This window comes from Anoplolepis gracilipes, chromosome 12, assembly GCF_047496725.1.
Source record: "Anoplolepis gracilipes chromosome 12, ASM4749672v1, whole genome shotgun sequence".
In the NCBI taxonomy this organism is placed as follows: Eukaryota; Metazoa; Arthropoda; class Insecta; order Hymenoptera; family Formicidae; genus Anoplolepis; species Anoplolepis gracilipes.
Genome location: NC_132981.1, coordinates 8,482,884 through 8,504,721, shown reverse-complemented (window position 1 = coordinate 8,504,721; position 21,838 = coordinate 8,482,884). Strand labels below are relative to the sequence as shown.

The 21,838-nt window shown below is 33.2% G+C and overlaps 1 protein-coding gene and 1 long non-coding RNA gene across 5 annotated transcripts in view; one reads left to right on the top strand and one right to left on the bottom strand.

Annotated features, from left to right (window-relative positions):
* Ror (tyrosine-protein kinase transmembrane receptor Ror) overlaps positions 1–21,838 on the top strand; it is a 237,202-nt gene that overhangs the window by 145,403 nt on the left and 69,961 nt on the right. The window lies entirely within an intron of this gene.
* On the bottom strand, positions 729–20,965 carry LOC140671845 (uncharacterized). 2 transcript variants are annotated; one of them, XR_012047800.1, is made up of 3 exons: positions 20,788–20,965; positions 1,596–2,001; positions 729–1,281 (listed from the first exon to the last, which is right to left on the bottom strand). It is a non-coding gene; the product is annotated as an uncharacterized lncRNA (long non-coding RNA). The 2 variants fall into 2 exon arrangements; XR_012047799.1 differs by lacking the exon at positions 729–1,281 and having other exon boundaries at positions 1,421–2,001.

Sequence of the window (21,838 nt, the reverse complement as noted above, 5' to 3'; positions counted from 1 at the left end):
ACATGACGGACGATTTTCGGCGGTCGCGCCGCGAAGCACGCGAGGCACGTGGCATCGGCTCGTAACTTTAAACGAGTCACTTTGTCCGCCCGCGCTTCTCTCGCACGGAGCGTGCTTCGTCTAAGTTTCTGGTGGAACGTTCGTGCCGTCGCAGACGGTCCGGTATGTCGCCGTCTGTAATTGCTCGCGAGCCTTCGAAACTCACGCGCGAGCTCTTAAACAACAAAGTAGCCTCGTGTTTCGTGCCATCGGAATGTTTTACTGATCTGTGGATGTTGGAAACGATATTGCCACAATAGAATCCGGTAGAATACGTATTTTGTGATTATTCCTTTATTATTATTAAATTTTATAAATCGCTCTGTAGAAGGGGTGATTGCAACCTTGTATTTTGAGAATTTTTATTTTTTTTAATTGAAGTCAAAGATGGCAAGATTGAGACTTTTTTTTGTAATATTCATGCAAAATTAATTTGTTATTTTTTATTATTACGTGGCTATACTAAGAGTTTATTTTTACATAAATTAAAATAGAATCTATTGAAACGTTTCTTTATTTTTTTATTATATTAAGAAAAATGTATTTAAATATGTATCCGAAACGAGATGACTAAAAGGACTAAAAAAACGTGAAAATTGAAAAACTAGATAAAAGCTAGTACTAGTATTTAGTACATAGTATTACTTAGTGTATGTATTTTTGATGATATTTAAACAAATGTTTGTCGGTTGCATGTTAGTTTAATGTATAATAAATTGATGGATAGAAAATTACCGCTTTGTCCCACCTCCTTTTCCGAGGATCGATATTGCGAGATACGAAGATAGTTGGCCGGATATAAATTAATAAAGACGCTTTTACTGTATCAACTGTGACCTCGGCTTGTATTGTACCTATCGTTAATTTAAAGGAGATGTATCCATCATATCACTTTAAATCGGATGACCTTTCTCGTCAAATTCTTTTTTTAATGAAACTTTTCCATTTTCAGAATATATATATGTATTCTTGTCAATACATGTGCTCACACTTTATCACGATACGTACGCTATCATCCTTTCGCAAATCCGCCACCCCAATCCCGCTTTAACCGATAAATCCTTCGATCTCCGTTGAACGTCTGCTTTGTTCGTTCTTACTCAAGCATGGTAGCCTGAGTTTCTTGTAACACGAAAACTGATGTAAATTCCGGACGGAAGTTGCTTGTACTTTTGTCGACGATAGAAGAAGGGGGATAAATCGATAGCACGAATCCTTGATATTTGAGCGAAAAAGAGATCTCTGAAAAGAATAATATGTATAATATATAAGTATAACATGTCGTATAATAATAGCATAACGCATTTTGATTACCATATAATAATTATAATGCAAATAAAATAAAGAGAGAAAAGATATCGAAGATTAATAAATTAAGGCATTTAATATTATTTAACAGTTGTTTTCATCTTCTTTCTCTCTTTATTTTTCTTATTCAAATAAATATCTTATACTTGACTCTATTACACATTACGTTTATAATTCATCCGGAATAATTATATAAATGTAAATTTGCTTTAAAATGTTCTCGGCTGACTATCCGAATGGTCGAATACCTCAATAGTGTCCTCAGATCGCTACGGGGGTGGATGAGGGTGTAGGGGGAGGGGTGGCGTAAGGAAGCACAAGAGACGCGTGATTTATCTGACGGATTACGAGAAAAGTTTTCCAATTGCCAGCGAACGACGACATCGGAAACCGATAAGTTTAGCGGCGGCTTTCGGCGTTTGCGTTATCCATCCCCTCGTCTTCGACGACTGCCATCCTCTCTATGTCCGCCGTCTTGACCCGCGGGGCAGGGGCGGTGGCCCGAAAGCGCGGAAAGATTCCCGTCGAAGTGCCATTTATTCCTGCGTCGATTTCCCAGGTCATCCTTTAGCTTCAAAGGAGGTATCTTCTTCATCGAGTCTTCCGCTGGTCGTGCTTTCGTTTTTCTCTTCTCCTTTGCAAAGGATTTATTCTCTAAATAAGATATCAAAATAGAATTACCCTTTTCTTGCAAGGATTAATAGCTTCAAGAAAGAAAAAAAATGTCGATTTTATCAGTAGTTTTTGATTACATTTAATAAAGTGGCTACGCTCTTTGCATTTTTTGAGAAAAGTCTGAACGATGAGTATTTTTTTTTTCTTTCGTTCGCAATTCCCTCTCAACTTGGGCAAAACTTTAGATTATTGTATTATCACAACAATATAAAAGTATGAAGCAAGAACAAAGTTAAGGTATATAAAATAAAGAACAGATGCATTCAACTGTAATAATTCCCAACATAAAATTATCACACCATTACATTATTATTACTATGTTATTAATATTTATTATTAAAACCTTAAAATTAAATTACTCTGACAATTATTTACTTTTAGTAAGAATATAATGAATCTTGATTTTAACTTACAGTAAAATACCAGGGTTTTTTTTATTCAGATTTAGGCTGATATATGAAAAATACGTTTAGCGACACATGCGTTCCATACGCGGAATAAAATTGTCACGCTGAATAAAAATGTGCAACATATTTCATTTACACGAAAAGGGAATCACATATGCGGTTGACGCATTCCACCTTGCATATCAAATGTCAAAAAACTTTTTTTCAAAAGTTTACCTTTATTTTAAAACTTTCTCCGTAACTACATGTACTTTTATCACGGGGCAATTACGGGAAATGACTTTTAATATTATTATTTATATATAACTAAACCGATTAGCATACTAATTTGGAAATCAATTTATTATGCCGTTTATTACACATGTGCATAATTGGCAATTTCCTACTAAATTATCGTAGAAAAAACCCATTGGCTTTTATTACAAATTTATTCTCAAGAAATTTATCTAGAAAAGTAATAAAAATGTTATGTCTCAAATTTTTTAGTTTCCCATCTCTCTCTCTCTCTCGGCAACAAAAACCAATTATTTCTTTGAACTTTCTCTCGCGTGCGTACCGCTCGATATTTATAATTTATGAACTTGTATTAGCGTACTCACTCCCCCGATGCTCGCCCCCTCCTGAAAAATGCTCAATTATGCAAAAGTGATTTTCTCGAAATTGATCTCGGCGCTTTGCTAGACGATGAAATTTCATTGCCGCGCGCGCGTGCTCATGAATTCGTGGAGCAAGACAGTATCAAATTAAGCACGTTTATACACGGTGAACACATGAACACTATCTGCATGAATTGTATCACATGCAGTATAAACAAAAGTTAGTCTCATAGTGACGTAAGCAATCTTGAAACTTTTTGTATAGAATAACTTATGACTCGGTTTTTTATTACAATAATTACAGTCTTACGGCCTGTATTTCAGATTCATTATTTTTTATAAGAAAAAAAGCAATTATAAATTAATTTAAAAATCCAAAAAAGAAATAAAGATAGAATATTATATATGTGTGTATATTTTAAGATATATTTACACACGCGGAGAAGTCTAATATAAAAAATCAACTCCAAACGGCAATCGTGGTCCGGCGAAACGAGAGGACGTAAAATTGTACTTTCGTTCAAGAGTAGACGCTCTTTTGCGAAAGAGCACTTGCTTTGAAAAGGAAATTCATCTTTACGAGAACGACGTTGAATGTCGTCTACGAGCAAATATATACGCAAGAGTGGGCTTCGAGCGAAGACGTGGAAATTAATAACCACAAAGTTCAAAGTTCCGTCCGTCGACAAAGCTCTTCTCTTAGCGCTGGGAAAGTGCAACTCATTCCCGACGATAGTCATTTAGTTTTAGAAGACATTCATATTGATGTAGGTATTATCATCGACGCATAAACTGCAGACTTTCCCTATAAAGGAAATTGCTGGCGAGACTACCGTTCGTTTATAACATTCACGTTTAATGCTTTAATTTGCCTAGTTTCTTATGCACCATCCTTCGCAAACTCACTTTTCTAAGTATACAGTGTAAAGCGTAACATATAAAGTAAAGATAAACATAGAAATTTAGTTTATTTGGCACAAAAAAATCTGTGTTTTCTACATAACAAATTTTCATTTAATGTTTGTTCAAGGCTTTTACATTTTTTCTTTGAGGGAGAAAAAAGTTGTGGAAATTACAGTATTCTATTTATGTAATCTCAAAATTAAAAAATCTTAAGATAAATTTTTTACTTTCTAAACTAAACAACACTAATAATAGCATATTAAACAAGAAGGTAAATTTGAGTAGAAGCTTTTTAAATTTCACCACCGTAATTTTAAAGATACATTTCTTTTAATATTTCAATTAATTTATATTTTCTAACTTACTCGATTTAATTTCAATAATAGTTATTTTAACGTTGGCGACATTTATAATATTTCTTTTAATCTCATCTTTATTGTCTTCACCTTTGGATAAATAAGATTACGCAGTAAGCAAAGTCTTACAAGTTCATCCTCTTTACTTTCGAGATTACCGAGTTTTATCTTCGTGACGTAAAAAACATCGCGACGCGAAAGAAAATACCTTTCCGGGGCGTTAAACGTCCCGGAGGGCCTGCTTGCGGGCAGCGCGGACTAAGAATACTTAACGAGAGAGTCGCCGCGCGCGGAAATTAATAACGAACCGTACTATGTGTTTCGCGAAACGACGAATCCTGCCGCGTATTTTCCTTGTGTGCGCACTCCTGGAACAATAACCCCCCGTGGTTCGCCGATGCCAAGTTACCGTACTTCTCCTCTTCGCCCTCTTCCTCTCTACCCTCGCCGCCACTCGTTGATGCCATTTACGTTGCAATGGCCGTGGCTTTCGCGAGCATCTTGGCGTATTTATCAGAAACTTTCGAGGCAACCAGAGTGGTCGAGCAGTCTATGTAAAGGCGAATTCATGCAACCTTTTCACGACTAATCCTTGGTGAATCATCCGGACTCCGGAGGAGAAATGAATCATAAATCATATTTTTGCAAAAACGTACAGTTGGATTGAATGCGTTAAAAACATTATTTTATAAATAGTTGGAAATTTATTTATACACGTACATATTAATCATTGTATACAATATAATAAGTATAGATTGCAAGTACAACACGAATTGTCTCCTTTTTATTCACGCGTTTGCAGATTTTTTAAATTTTATATAAAGTTTTTATATTAAGTAAGAATAATTTTCAAAGTTTATTTGTTACATATTTTCTTTTGAATTTCTTAATTTATAATGGAATTATTAGATTGATATAATAATATATTGTTTACATATATATATTTAACTTTTTGCCTTTACATCTATTATTTTCTCTTTTCCTTTTCTCTTGCACTTTTTTTTTAATGACTCGGTCCTGCCACTGTTCGCCGACAATGCGGTCGTGTGAATTCGTCTTAAGGCAACGACGTTTTCTCTTTGTTGAGGACCATAGAGAGGCGCAATGCATTTGCTGGCAACAAGCCTCGTCCTTTATCTAGAATCTGCATGTACACGCTTGGAACGAGGTCGGTCTCTTCCGTTTCTCGCGAGCGAGAGGCGCGAAGCGGCGCCGTCGGGAACATCGAACAATAGCCTCGCTAAAGGGAATATTAGTTTTTATTATTGCGCCCCCGTCGAGCGCGCTTTTATTCGGATAGAATGTGCGATAAGTGAGCGAAGATGTCATTGACCGGTTGCAAATGAAAACCGAGTAGATACGACCACCCGTGTGGCTCTCGAAAATCTCTGAATTTTATTCTGCCGCAGAAATTGAAGTTACCGTAATTTTTGGCGAATAATACTTTGGATAGAGATAATATTTTATGCTTTTCTTTATCTTCAATTTTATTTTAATAAAATGCAATGACTTCTAATATTTTAGCAATCTAATAATTATAATATTATATAATTAATTTAATTACTATTCATGAATGTGATTGACACATACGGCAACTTTGAATTCGACATGTAATGATATGAATTGCATGCATTCAAATGTAGCGTTTTATATATGTAAATGAATATGCATGTAATGAACGCATGACTGATCACATTAAATTGAAATATTAAGTTTATAATGCAAATACATATAGCAGAAGCAAAAATAATTACGGTAATGAATGAAACCGATATTATTAGTGAATGTTTCGATGTGTATATAATCCGATAAATACGTTGCCTGTGATGCAACGTAATTTGATGTACATATATAGTTAGTACTATTTTTGTTATTACTATTTGTAAAAATGAGATAATTTAAAAAAGATACCAGCATTTTATAAAAGAAAGAAAAAGATATACTTAAATAAATTGGTACGACACAGATTAAAAATATAAGAGAAAATATATACGCACGTGATACGGTTTTACAAAAACACAGGAAACAGCTGATTTCCTTTCAAAAAGATAAAATAAAGATAACAATGCTTCGGCAAAGTGTGAATGAGAAACATAATCGTTTAATGTAACCGGCTTGCAAACATGTAACTCGTTTGTTTACTCGACAAAGATATATATATATATATATATATATATATATATATATATATATATAAATAAAATGCAACAGGATAAGACGATAACACAGTATAAAAACCATGAGAATGCAGCTAAGAATCCGGACAAACTCGGACGATTCGACCGAAGGCATCGCGTCGCCCGGAGTTAAAGCCGCAATAAAATCAAACCGACAACCGGGGTTCACAGTGTCAACCATTGTATTCCACGGTTTGCTTTGAATTTTCTCTCTCTCTTTCGCTCGTGAATGAATCCGGGTCTTCTTCCGAGAGGAACCCAGGCAGACGGCGTGGGTGTCTCTCTGACATGGCGCGGAGCGATATATCGTTAATTAGCTTTTGTCGAGGCTTTGCATCGTGTATATTCGTGTGTATAGAGTTTAGAGTATAGAAGGGTTTCAGAGTGGAAGAGGGAAGACTTTAGTCGTAATAGCGATCGTACTTTTGACGGACAATACGGACGAATGGATCTGAACATACCTGGTGAGAGCCCGCTGGCCGCCATTGAAGCGGTGATGTAAAAAGCGACATTTTCTTTTTGTTTTGTTACCGAAGCAGTGATTAGTAGATTGTGTGTGGGTGTTTGTGCGTAGTGTTTGTGCACGGTCGTTAGCATTTGGAGTTGTGCGTTATGTCACCGGTATTACGGTCATTACGGAGTGAACGGTGACATTACATGATCCTCATCCGGATTGAACCTTTTAAGCTGTTATTTTCCTTTTTTAGAGATATATTCTCAAAATAAAACAAGGAAATTAGATTAGTGATATTTTCAGAAAAAAAAAAATAAAAATAATGTCTTTATTATAAATAAAAACGAAATGCAGAAAGAATATATTGAATATTAATTTATATATATATATATATATATATATATATATATATATATATATTATTTTTATATAATTTTTTTCTATTAATTAATCTCAATTTGATGAAAATATTTAGATGATTATTCTAACATCAGTAGTAAAAGAATATATTTCTGTGGTTTGATGTAATATATATTTTACTAATTTTATTTTTAAAGCCATCTCTTTTTATTTTTGCAATTAATTACACGTAGCATTCTATATGCAATTAATTATTTGTAGCGTTTCGATCAATAATTACTGGAAGCTGGTTACTCTCGTTATTATCAGTAACAACTGTAGTAATTACGATAGAAAATAGCTCACAAATCGTTGTTTCGCAGTAATCAATAATACAAATTCCCTTTCGTACAATATAAGACTTGAAATCGCCCGGTGCACGTACCATTTTATGATTTATTCGAGTTTAACGCGTACGGTCCACCGTAAATTCTCGTATTTATATCTTCAGCGTAACCATAAGCGACCATGCATAGCGAATGGCCAGTCGAACGATGAACGAAAGTGTAGAATTTTATAGTCGCTCTCTCGTCACGTCGGGGTGTACGATGTGAAAAAATGTACGTGTAAGTTAAATGGACTATTAATAATTCGACTACCACGAAAACTCTGGCTGTAATCTACAATTAATCCGAACATGTATATATGTATATCTCTATCTTTTTCTTCCTCTCTCGGTCCCTAGCTTTCTACTTGCGCGAGTTACGACGTTCAAATGCAAGAATTATGTGGCCCGCACAATTCCCGCCATTTCTCAGCGACAGGATCAAATGACCGTTTGAATTATGACTTTTAGATTGCTTCCCCGTGCGTGCGAGCGAATGAACTTCAATGGAAAGAACGAGGGAAAGAGAGAGTTGAATCCTTAAATGATGGACACCCGATGTAATGAATTTATTGCGCTATTCTGAGGAATAATTATGTCCTCGTACGAGGGACTTTCGAAACCATCGATTCATATCATGCTTAACTGAATCGAATACGTGATGTAATTATAATAGCGTTCCACGAATTTAATAAAATTATTATTAAGATTGTTATTTCTCAATAGAGTAAAAAAATATATGTTCCTCATGTGTACACAATTAATTTTTAAAATTGTATATTTCTTTTTTTCAATTATCTTAATTTTTATCTAAAAACTACAAGAAAATAAAATATTTTAAAATAAATTAAATATCATGTATACATACATCTATATATGTATAAGAAAACCATTAAAGAGATTATCTTAGAGTTGATAATAATTAATAATTAATATATTAATTATTATAATAATTAATAAAAAAAATAAAATTAATATAATAATTAATAGTAATTAATAATTATAATTGATACGGAATATCACTATTGTTGCAACTTTATAATTCTCAATATTAAATATTTTCATAATTAAGCTACTTATAGAATATATATTAAACTATGAAAATTTGTTACAATTTCCAATATTACAAATATAATACAATCACCAATATTTACATAATGAATTAAACATCTGTCTGATGCAAAGTTTACTCGTGTGTTAAACACTGTATTTTGTATACATACGTTGTAAACCGGGGATTAGAACAAACAATCGTATTTAGCGGTGAATGCATTTCGCAGATATTGACGTATGTAAATATCGGCTGATCGATACTACTGCAAAAGATTGAATACCATTAAGCTATGCATTTTCATTCTGATGATTCAATCCTGGTAGATCCTATCTCAAATCTGAAGATAAATTTGTGCGTATGTGCACGTATAATTAGATTTATATAATAAGAGTTCTACACACGCACACACACACACACACACACACACACACACACACACACACACACACACACACACACACATATATATATATATGTATATATATATGTATATACATTTATAAAAATAATCAATAAATAATTCCACAGAAGATAAGAATAATTAGATATTGCTTTGTTATATATTTTTTTTACTTATATTTTAAAAGTGTACATATATATATATATATGAAAATAATCTTTAATTTATCTTTAATTCAATATTAAAAAGAACATTTTTAATAGTTGAATAATTGAGCTATACTCAAATCATTATATCACAAATTAGAACTTGCTTTTGCTAAAATTAGTTCGCCTGCTAATAATTCACATCATTCTAGAATATATCATCTACGGTGAACGCCGATTCATCAGTCCTCTTGTATGTATACACGTTCTTTGGATTCATTCCAACTATTTATCTCCCACGATTAAGCGTGATTCTCATCGAGGAACGCGAGAGCAAAAGAGAGAGAGAGAGAGGGAGGAAGAGAGAGAGCAATTCTACGAGCGATTGATGAAGCCCTGGAAAACGTCGGCCGGCCCATCGTCCTACGGGAATCAAAAACCTCATGGGAAGGGTTAGCACATCGCGCATCGTATTTCGTGCGATAAATCAAAGGGATTTAATCAGCCGCTGTGATGGGGAAAAAATGAGGACGGACAACTCGTTTCGCGGTTACACGTTCCTCCCGTTCCCATTGTGTTCAGTGCCAACTGTTATGCCAGGTCGTTGATCACTGACCAAGCGAGTATGTAGAAGATTGTTATGCAGAGATGTAAAAATTAATAGGTAGACATGAATAAAATTATGAGCTGTACGAATTATATATATATACTCATGCATTATTTCAATTTTAATGTTTTTATCCACACATTAATTTGTTTTACTTTTGTATCTTATATTTAGAGATGAAGAGAGAGATTAATATATATATGAAATAATGCATGAGTTTTTATAGATTCAAAATCTTTTAAAAAGCTAAATATTAAAGAACCAATTCGATACTATCCATGCATTCTCGATATTCGTTATCGATTAATCGAATCGCCCACGCGAGGTGGCGAGTTATATCGCTAGAAATGCGATACAGCTGGTTGATCATCGATAAGCATCGTTGCACGCACATTAATGTCTCTCTCCTCTCTCTCTCTCTCTCTCTTTCTCTCTTTCTCTCTCTTTTTCTTTCCTCAATACAGGTCGAGCGGAAAATTTGTTCACGCACAGACTGTGTCGTTAGTTATCTCGCATAAATTCCATTTATGCTGGCTGCAAATTTGATGGTGATCATTTGTCACAACTTTTAACAACTTTTCACAACGTTAAATGTATGAATGATTAAACTTCAAATTAAAATGCTGCTGCTCCCGCGCGTCACAATGGAATCAGAATTTGTCAATGTCATATACGATGTATTTTATCTATGTGTGCGAGATATTTGCAACAAGAAAAACGTATATAGCTAATTTAAAATTTTATTAAACGAGATCACAGTAAGACTCTAAATATGAATGACAATTAAAACAGACAATTATATTATAATATAAAATGACATGAAAAATTATAATATATAAATGATAACTAAAACAGGAAATAAAATAATAATTAAATTTTCTAATAGTTATTATCAGGTGTATTTATTAGAATCCATCGAGTTTCGGTTCCTTTTAGATCATTAGTTAATTGAGATAAATTAAAAAGACAGAGGTATATATTATGCGATTGAAACATTACGGTATTTTATTTGATTCATTCGATCACAGAATATATGCCTTTATCTTTTTAATTTGTCTCAAATATTGAAGATGATCCGAAATGGAATCGAAATGTCTAATCAAATAAATTCAGCTAACCATAAAAAGTATTATTTTTTGCCCGTTTATTATTTATATTAAAATTTTATTTTGGTTATATACATAGAGAACCAACATAATTACATTATAGTAACTTAGGAATTTTAATTATAATATTAATTCTCACGCCTAAAGTAAATAATGTAAGTTAAAGAATTTAAAAAAAGTAAAGTAAACTATGTAATTACATAACAAGAAATATGTTGTTTGTCAGTTTTTTAAAATGCATGCAGTATGGAAAATACATCTCCGTGTTTCTCATATCTATCTCACGTTTATCTATTAATATTTTTGTAGTCGAGAATTTGACTACAAGAAGAGATATTGAATAATAGAACAAAATTTATTATCTTCACTTCTGACCGTAATCAGTAGCGCCTCTCGAATGTTTTACAATTTTTCACGTCATCTGTCATTCATCTACGTTTCCCTAATTTGGAACGGTAATTGCCAGACGGAGCAAAGCGCGTTCTGATCGTCAACTTCCCGATCTAATTACGCTTGACCGTGAGCCCAAAATTAGATTTCGCGTAACTCGCGGCAGAATAAGTAAACCAGACGATGACGGAAGCGGACGAGGGGAATTCGAGCACTTAGACAGCGCGAAACAGAGTTAATTCACGCAACGAGGGGAACGACGATGGCGAACACTATCGCGCCCCGGATAGATACGGGTGCATTCGAGGACCTCTCTCCGTAGGAGTCCGCCTCTCGACGCGTATCCCAGATCTCTTGGAGGGCAACACACTCGTCATAGAACCCCTCGTGGCACGTGCGAGGGGCCCGGCAGAGATTGAAGTCGGGGCCGACGGAAGTGTCGGTGAAGGCTCGAAATAAGGTCGGGGGGACAAACGACTCTGAATTCTCGCGACATATGGGACATTCGCATCTGTGTGTACATACATATATAGGGTGTTTGACGATAGATGGGATGTTCTCTACTGAAAGTTGAAACAATTTTTTTTAACAAAAGTATTGAGAAATTAATCGTTTATGAATTAAGTTTAAACAAAGAAATTATAACAAGTTGAATTTCAAGAATGCGAACAAACAAATTTTTATTATTCAATTAATTTTAAATATAAATATTATTTTAATTTTGAATTTATTTATCAAATTATTTAGTATTAGAGTACCTTAAAATTTGCGCGAACACAGATGATATATTTTCGTGAAACCAATATTTTAGTCTTCGATAAGTGGAATATAGTAACCTTCATGAAATTCTTTTATTTTACCGAACACCCTGTATGTGATCTTATACGTGACGTATATGACGTCCCCCGGAATTGCTTTCTGAGCGTTACGAGAATGATTCGGCGAAGAGATAATGACGCATCTTGTATTTCGTTCAGCGTGAAAGCATTTGAATTACTTTCATATAAAAATTGCATCAAAAGACGAATATGACATTATCTAGATTTTATTATATTTTTGATTTATCTTGATTGTAACTTTTAAATTGATTAATAAAATCTTAAAGTGAATATGACGAAAAGTATAAACGTCAGAAAAAAGGGAAAAGACTATTTATATTTTGTCACTGTTTAATATAATTGATGCGTGAATCATAGTTCACTGCCTTTATAAATCACATGTATCCAAGCGATTTAATCTAACAAAACACTTCTAAATTGTCTTTAGTACAAAAAAAGAACTATTAAATTATTAAATATTCAATTAGTAGTTCTTTACGAGAAGGAATTTTTTTTTTGGAAAATTTGTGCGTTTATTTCTTCATTTATACTTTAGGCAGTACCGTTATTCATCGAAAGATAAAGATGAGATGTGCTGATAATAGCGGCTGTTCTGTAACCTATACTTATTTCTCGAGTTCTCAAAAAGAGAAAAAGGTTGTATTCTGTTTTAAAGGAAAACATCGCAAATATTCTCAAACGACAAACTGTACTTGGTTATTACATCGTTACATCATTACGACTGTTGGAGCGATTTATGAGATAAGAGAGGTGCATAGGACGAAGATCTCGTCGCTGCATCACGCGACATGAGCTCGTTCTCGTGGGTGAGAACGCAATGGCGTGTTTACGGCCGCAGAACATGACGCTTTAATTATAAAAGGGCCCTGATTGCTTGCATGCATACGTCAGCGACACGAAGAGAGAGCTCACGAAAATTGCAGTTATACATTACAAAGTAGAGAGCACACGGATTGCATTCCTTCAGTTTGGTTTAGTTTTAATAGTAGAATTTATGCAAAGCTTATGCTTTTATTTCTATTGATATTAAATTCTAATTGTGAAATTTTTATTTTTTATTTGATAATCAATCACTTTTTATTCAAAAATATATTTGGTTTCTTTCTCTTTTCTTTGTTCTAAAATTAAAAATTATTTATGTATACATTTTTTTTGTTGATTACATATACATATATTCCAAATTAATATGTAAAAGATTATGCTATTTTTTTAGTTATACTTAATATGTTACTTTTTTATATTAATTTTTTATATATGTAATATTAATTTGATTCAATAACTTGATGTTTTTCTATGGTTATAAATATGTCGTTCTACGGTTACAATAGAATTAAATTGAATTAAACTGGACGGCAATGTGTTCTCTATCTAACAATAGCAATGACGTAAACTTTTGTAATAACGTATATTGAAAGGAATGCTCACTTGGTGGACCGAAATGTCGTTTGATTGATGCTTTAAGAATTTATCGGGAAATGGAACTCGTAATGGAGCTAGGTACATTGCTCGAATGTCATTTAGCAGTTTATTCTGTCGAGACTACTAATATTGATTTAATATCGTGATATACGAATGTCGAGATCGACTTGCGTGCTTTGCGTTTGGAATAGTCAAATAAAGGAATGAAATAAATTCGTTTGAATACTATATTATACTTAATTTCAGATGATATAAATTCAAAAAGTAAATAAACACAAGAGAGAAATATCTCCGTGCAACTTATCATGAAATAGATTTGTATGTTAAAACGTTAAAATAGGAAGAAAAATTATGTAAAATATTTCTACTTAAATCTCTAATTATAATTATGCAACGAACAAATCGTATAGAAAAAATTGCATCAATAATATTATTTAAATTTTTATTAAGATTTAAAATGTGATTTATTTTATCTATATCTTTTATATATATTCATACACGCATTATTTGTTTGCATTGGTAAATAATTGTAAAATAATTTGTGAATATAAAATTTATGCTCGTCATTTTTTTAAACTATACATGTGTATATATATATATATATATATATATATATATATAAACTTTAATTACTTTGTTATCTTCATTTACATATGTAATGTTAATAAATTCGCAATTGTTTTTTATCGATTATAATTATTAATGAAATTATATTGCGATGAATTTTATACCGATCATTGCATATTGCAATTGGATGAAACTTAGAAGCTCAGTAGAGAAGAATTATATATTAGAATAATTATACAACATCTGGATCAGACCGATTGCCCCAGATCTTGGGTACATGCAAATCATGCTATCCCATTGTTCCGCTCATATAGTCAATATAGTCGCATATTAAACCGTATAGATACGCTCCGGGTTAAATTGCCGAGGTAAACAGAAACGTCAACCACGTTTTTTTCTCACTGGTTTTTCCATGAGATCGCATAAGTGGCGGAAAAAACGAGGAGCAGCCCACCTACTTAAATGCTTCTTTACTCTCTACACATATACATTTTTTTTCTCTTCAATATTCAAAGCAACATGATTATGTATGTTTATTGTTAGCAAGAGAACTATAAACAGTTAATTAATCCACATAAAGATGATAAAAGAACATATATAGCTAATAAACATCTCACGTATTGTGTATCTAGTTTAATTCAAGTTTTTTTGTACTTAGAAAAATATAAATTTTGAAGAGATAAGCAGATAATTTTTTATTATGTAATTTTTGAATATTTTACTAACGTTAATAACTATTACTTATAAGATGAAGGGAATATGTTCTAATAATATAAAATTTAAATTTAACATAATAAAATTAACCATTATTTTTCGTACTGTTTATATACATACATATATAAATTATAAAATTATATAAATATATATATATGTAAAATTTATATATATGTCTATAAACTATATAAAATTGTGTACTTTGATTAACATATTCGGTTAATTTCGAGTCATAGTCTTCCTTGGTTAGGCCTTTGGGACAAGGAACTATAATTTCGGGGTCGAGACGGAAGCTGCACATCGCGAGGTATTAGCCGTGAAAGATAAACAGGGTCGCGTGACCCGTATATCGCTCCCCCGTCGATCGTATGTCGATTCCGCGCTATGAGTCCGCCAGTGCATAATCTTCGAATATTATACAGCATGCCCTCGGAGGGTGATGTTCGATAGCTCTACGCGAGCTAATTCCCGATGCCGTGTTCCCTTTTTGTCCTAGATCAATATCGCAGCGGCGGGTGCGCCGGTAAAAGCTCGACAAACTTTAGTCGAGATCTTAAATATGAGTGTTTAAATAAAGCGGAGATGCTTGAATGGAATACTTTCGCTGCATAAGCATCGAATATTACTATCCAATAACTTCACTAAAAGTATCAATCTATGTATTATGCATTATTATCTTAATTAAAGCTTCAATAAGTTAATATATAAACAGATTTATGCACGTGAAAATAATCCGTAACTAAAGAATTATTTTGTTACTACAATACATTATTAAAAAAATGTGTAATATTAATTATATGTAATATTTATTATAATTTAAAAAATATGTATTATTAAATAATAATGTAAAAAATTATAGAAAGTATTAAATATTATATTTTGACAATAGAAACAGTTTTATTGAAATTATAAAATTAAAAAAATACATTTTTATACTTGCATAAAAAATTACTGATTATTATTTTAATTTTAAATAGATCCTTAAGTGTTGATATATTTCTTGTTCGATATTTTTTCTCCCAGTTTTCATAAGTTTTTCACAATTTGGAATCATGTAACACGTAATCAATATATTTATAAGCTTATAATATTGGTATACAGTCTAATACTATAATATATATTTTTATGATTATTTAATAATGAGTCTTAAAATTTGTGAGAGATTTGTAAAAATCTGAGAGCAAACAGAGAAATATATATCGTCGTATTAATGTTAATTGCTAGTCATTTTATATTGACCTTTCAAGAGCCTTTACACTGCCTTGAATAAATATCCGATAAGCCAGCGAGCGAGAAAACGGCAAGGCGGTGAAAAGCAACGACGTGGAAGTCGTTTTTTATTAAACCGTCCTGTCATATCGCGACGAATACCAAAGAAGACAATTTCTAAGGAACGCGGATTGGAATGGATTAAACAAATATTTTATTTTTTATCGAAGAACCCGAGTTCTCTCCTTCTCTCCCTTTCCGTATGAATTTCGCTCGATTTGTCAACGTCGCTCAGAGAGGCTCTTGGGCGGACGTGCGATCTCCGAGAATCAATTCAGCTGGCATCGAGTACATTCGTCGGAGACGAATAAGCGAATTGTCCAAGAAAAAATCCAGCGGCACCCAATGTAAGAAAAGACGCTGTCAAGAATGATTTATCGATGGATGTGTTTTGAGTTACAATTCTAAACTTGTTTATGTTGAATATGTTGAAAATTTTAGTCACGAATCTTGAAATAAATTGAGAATCGATTTTTTTTAGAAAAATGTTACGTAAAGAAAAATATTTTTTTTTATAATATTTAATAATTATCGTGACTAAATCTAAATTTCGATGTACGCACTTTTGAGTAATATCTTAAATTAAATTTTTGCCCAAGTCTAACTACGTATCTCAGATTAAAATTAATTATTAATATTATTACATTATCTATTTATATCATGTTTAATATGTGTTAAATTTTTAAAATTTTTTATGTTATAAATAATTATTATAAATAAAAATATTAATATTAAATCAGTTCGTAATCATCGATATCTCGATGTTAAAACAACCGATATTTTTTGTTTTATTTTATGTTTGATTGAAATATCGTACAGCCGTTTATTGTGAAAAATTTAGCAAGGTTTTGTAAAGAAAAGAAGGTAGATAGAAATAGATACTTTCAACCGCGAAGGATCACTTTTCCTCTCAAGACGAGTTCCGTGCGATTTATCGACGAGTTGTACGTCAAGTATTCGATTTCGAAGAATAGATATCTTCATGTGAAATTGATTTCGTCGATGTGAAACAAGTCAGTGAACGGAGGATAGACGAACGGTAGGAGAGCATGTAATAAAAGGCGCAACAGGGAACGGTTTCTTGACCATACGAACGCGAACGAGCCGCGAGATTGCGATCGATAAGTCGTTATCTTTCTTTCTTCTTCCTCTTGCATCGAAGAAACTACTTATTTTGCGGTGCACTATCGTGGAATTACAACCTTGAACGTGCAGCTACGAAGACTGATTTGTAGGCAGATGCACCCGTGAATAGTTGGTTGAAGAATGATGTGTGAGGTAAATTTTAAATTTCTTGTAAAATAAAGAAATATTATTTTCAGAGCCTGGTTTTTTAAATGTTGATAAATATTTAAAACTGACGATGCTATTAATTTTACATAAAAATGTATGTATGTTTATTTTACTTTATGATTTATCATCATAAAAAATTGCAATAGCTTACATTTTATTATCTTTCTCTTATATTTTATATAAATATAGATTCGACGATCATTTATTTGCGCGGTCATCTTAAGTTCTTGAAAGTAAGAGCAATGATTGGTCGGTTCTCAATCAAGGTGTCCGTTTCTCGTTCCGCGCGAATCTCTGTCGATTTGTCATTGTGAATCGATAAAAGCCATTGATGCGAATATCAGCTTTTGCCAAGATATTTTTTACTGTAGAGAATTCAGATATTATTGAAACCAACATTTTTCATATATTGAACATCAAAGTGGACACTGAAAGATTTTTCTTGCGTTCAATTTATTCAATGATCAGAAAATATTAGGTTCTTTGAAATTGATTTTTTTTTCAGTTATTTAATTTTTAAGCTTGAGTGAAATTTATCAATACTAAAATTATCAAGTTTTCATTTCTTATATACGCTAAAGAAAATCGTTATTTTCTTTACAAAAAAATTTTCTGCTTATAGAAATCGTCTATTTATTTTAATTCGAGTGTTTTAATTTAACATTTTTTTGCAATTATAGAAAAGAGTAATTATTTTCAACGATGTATTAATTACATTATCAATTATATCTGGATTGCGTTTCCTTCAGATAAAAACTTACGGTTTTATCTTGACATTCCTAAACTAACGCTCGAATGAACATTGTTCTCTCGAGAATCGATTCGCAAGTATTGATCACGACGGACGGACAAGAAAAGCGAAGCAGGAACGAAAAGACGCAACAAGAAATCGAACTCCCGATGGAACACGCGCGAACAAGCTTCGAAACACGAGGCTATTGTCCTTCGTAGCAACCCTTCGTCCTGCCGGACCTTTCGTACGCCCACCCGATCTCGTATCTACCTCGTCTATGGTATTCGTGCTTTACGCTCCCCTGACCCGTTGCTTTCCGGTTACAGCTTCTCGTCGTCGAGCGAAACGACGAGTTACCCGGGTTTCGTCGACGAACAACTCGAAACTCAATCTAAGGAAGCTTTCACCTCCTGCATCCCCTCCCGCTATCCTTGTCTTTTCTCTGAGGCTCCTTCGATGCCCACTGGCGTTGCTTCGACTTTTACAGCTCGTCATAGAGAAAGGGTGTTCCTGATTTTTCAGGAAGCGTAACTTTGTCGTACGTGCCTTGTGGCGATGTGAAATAGAGAGAGAGAGAGTTCTTTCTCTGATAAAATAAAAAAGTTTGCAAAACGTAAAATTTTTAATTAAATATATAATAAAAATAATAGTTTGTATTAAAACACATTAATGCGATAGTGTTGTCGCGATGTTTAAGTAATGATGTTATTTTAATTTTTTATATTCATAGTTTTCATTCTTTTTAAAAATCATGATTTATTTATAATACATTATTTTTTTATAATTTTGACATTTTCGAATAATTGTATATAAATATAAATAAATTAAAAATAATAAAATAAATTATAAATTTACTAGATCAGACTCTTTGCAAAAGGGATAAATCGCTTATAATTTTCAAGTAAAAATGATATGAAATTTCGATACTTATGTAAAAATAAAATCCTCTTCCCATCGAAATATTCAAATATCGTACAAGGAAGGATGCATCTACTTATCGCAGCATTACTTCGACACTGAAGGCGAACGCAAAGCAAGCTCTCGATTTCCTTACCCCTTCAATCCCCGGATAACCGTAGCCATTATGTTCGTCTCTCCCTTGCGTTCTCAAGAGGTTCAAAATCTTTTTAGAATGTTTCCCAAGCCCGCGAATTTTCGCTTCATGTTCTACGGTTCCTTCGTAGGATACTGATATCGTCGAGGAGACGCCAAAGTCTCTGGTTCGATGGACATTTGGTTGAATCGGATCATTAACAAAAAGGGTCACAATGGACTTGATTGTTATGAGAAGAAGAAACACATTCTTTCAGTTTACTTTAATTTTCTTTTAAAAAGTCGTTATGGCTGATTAAATATATAATAATATATTAATCTCTTTTATACTTTTTGTAGAGTATAAAAATATATATTTTTGTCATATATATTTTTCTTAATTGTCAATTAAAATGATTTTTGAAAATTATTAACTTCAAAACAGTTTATTTAAATGCATCTAAAAGAAATATTAGAATTTTGTCCTCTTTCTTTTTCTGTGACAATATATATTTAAAACTTCTAACCACTACAGCTGAACATAATAGCTTTAATTTATAATTACATAGCGATCAATAATTATATATGTATCAGAGTAATTAATTATTAATAGTATTATCATGAATTAATTATATTATTTATGACTTTGTGTAGTTAGCAACGAATTATTTGTTCCGCTATAAATTTATGAATGCTCTTTAGGATTAAATCACACAATATTTGCGTACAGAATACAAATGATTACTGAAACGCGAAGAAACGTGAAACATGAAATTCTAAAAAAATATTAAAGTTTTATTTTCCCATGAAGAAAATATCGTCGACATGCTTGTTTCGCGGACATGAAAGTGTCTGCGAACAACGTGTCGAGTCACTTTGAGGGAGAAAACAGGGCAGAGAAAAAAAGCTCGTCCGAGAGAATAAGGGAAGAGTCCCTTTAATGGGGAAAGCTCTGGATTTTGCAACATAACCGCGGGGACGACCCTGCAGCTACAAAGAATCACTCGGCGCTCCCCAAGCACCGAGAAAGCCGCGGTGAAGTTTTCAGACCGGTTCGCGCAGGGGCAGCTGTAAAGAACCCAATTCGCTCCACCCTCCGAATCAGAAAGGGGGAGCATCGATGAAAATAATACGCGAGAATTATTTCACCGGCTCATTGGCTCGACGAGACGGAGTTCGTCGCGTTGCTTACAATCGAGCAATTATCACGATGTCTTTACGGCACTTTGTTTCGAGTTCTAACGATTGCTTTAATTAAGAAAAGTTTAAGTAGTCTTTTTATCGCTATACCATACATTTAGTTCACGCGAAAATGAACTGCGATATTCCAATATTTCCTTTTCCTTTAGAATTACTCTACTCTACGTGTCAAATAACAACGTTCGAACAGCAACTCAGACTAATTGAGTAACGTTTGCGATTACAACGATCGTTGGCCGATAATATAATTTCCGTCGGACTTCAGAGTCTAAATTTTTAAACGAGCGCAAACTCGCTACACGCATACGTCCATTACGTCAAAGAGAGAGAAAGTACCGGAATTAATAGTCACCGCAAAACAGTCAGTTCCGTGACTTACCTGAAACACGAAATGCAGATCTCGAAAGTACGCACGCACTTCGATTCTCGACGAGATACCGTGACTCAACGAGACCAACGGCGGCTTTTAATAAGCCGCCTGATTGCGTCTTGTCGCGTATTTAAGTCGCGTGCGCGAGAAAAAAGAGGCGCGAGTTATATACCGAGTATGATAACACTCGAGCCAACGAATGTAATGAATCGCATGGGCAAATATGACGAATACAACAAGAACGCATGTAGGGGGAAGGCACGCCTAGCATAACATTAATCTTATTCTACGGAAAAATATGACCACAGTGTAGATTAAGGTGTTTTAAGATCTTCCAGTGGCGCCGTCGCGTTTTACATTACACGCATACGTGCTGTAACGTCGCGTAATAAATTTTAGTCAAGAACTTTGGTTATACGTATGTATAATATATATATATATATATATATATATATATATATATATATATATATATATATGTGATAAGGCATTCAGATTGCGCAATTTTCGTTCGGCGTGTGTGAAAGATAAGATCGGATATTTCAACTGCTAGTGACTTTTTCGTGTTGCTGACAATGCATTTCGAGACTGGGTGCAATAGCGAGATTGTCTATCTTTGGCTGGCGAAGTTTAAAGAGATATAAAATTGATTTATGACAAATTCGTGCCTTAGACATCGTATCGAAATAGCACGCGAAAATGTCAGTCGAAATAAATAAAGTTTGTATTATATTCTGTCAAATAGAAAGGGAGGGATCACCTCTTGTATGATTGATACGTTTCCGTGTTTTGCTCAGAATATATCGCGCCATTTCTCCTCTTTGGAAACTATAATTTACTCAGTATTCGATAGTTTTCCGTAACGATAATGTCAAGCTTGCTAATGAATTTCTTTTGCTAGCATGCTGTAATGACGTAGCTGATTTTGAAAACCAGAACCGCTCCTCTTCGGACGAGATTTCTCTCTCTGTCATACGATGAAGAGGACTTTTCTCTCCCTTCTCTCTTTCCTTCCTTTTTTTTCTTTCCATCTCCGTCAATCTTTCTCTCAATCGCTCTT